Genomic DNA, 1,104 nt, shown 5'->3' on the forward strand with positions numbered 1-1,104 from the left:
ATGTCACCATGTGGACTTCCCAGCCTCTGAAACTGTAAGCAATAAATGTATTTCATTTATTGTTTTTAATTTAATGGTACATTTTAAAAAAAAATCAACATACAATGTAGTTGATTTTTGTGTCCCTTTACCAATTCCTTCCTCACCCCTCCCACCCATCAACAATTTCATTTTTTTAATATACCCAGTTCCAGGTGTTTTGTTATAAGCAACAGAAATTGACTAATACAACCACACACAAAAATATCTGAAGACCACACTAATTCTAAGTATTTTCACTTTGGGGTCCAGTAATTCTTCTCTATTGTTAAAGCCATTTTGAGTTTATATTTTACTTGCCACTGAAATCATCCGGATGTCAGCTTTATATAGACGCAGTGCTAGGTCCGTGCCTCTTTAAATAAATTAGTTTGCTGATATTTCCAATTACAAATTTCTCTGAATGTGAATTTATAGTGCAAAGGAAAGCATGTCACTGCCTTAATTTTAAAAGGAGAAAACCTTAAACTTCATCTTATACTGACATATAAAATATCGTAATAATGTTAAATCGAAGAATTTAGCATGTATTTGGTTCCTATTAAGTTTCAGAATTTTTCACATTTCTTATTTCCTTTAAATTTATTAAGGCTTTGGGCCAGCCTGTGACTCACTNCCGGTAAGGGGATCTTAACCCTTGACTTGGTGTTGTCAGCACCACGCTCTACCGAGTGAGCTAATCAGCCATCCCTATATAGGATCCGAACCTGTGCCCTTGGTGTTACTAGCACCGCACTCTCCCGAGTGAGCCACGGGCCGGCCCCTTGCAGGGTTTTAGATGGACTGATGTCTGTAGTTTACTTGGAGATGCCTTTAAAAAACAAAGCCCGAGCTGGATGTACAGGTGGGTAGAAATGTTATAAAGCAGTGTAGCAAAATGCGATGGGAGAACCTGGGAGGTGGCACATGGGAGCTCCCCATCCAAGTCCCTCAAGTTTGTTACATGTTTGAACACTCATAATAAAACGTTGGGGGGGAAATGTGACTCTTAGAAATGCGTTTTCGGTGCCAGCCCGTGGCTCACTTGGGAGAGTGTGGTGCTGATAACACCAAGGCCACGGGTTC

The sequence above is a fragment of the Galeopterus variegatus genome, unplaced genomic scaffold, assembly GCF_000696425.1.
Source record: "Galeopterus variegatus unplaced genomic scaffold, G_variegatus-3.0.2 Scaffold2882, whole genome shotgun sequence".
NCBI lineage: Eukaryota > Metazoa > Chordata > Mammalia > Dermoptera > Cynocephalidae > Galeopterus > Galeopterus variegatus.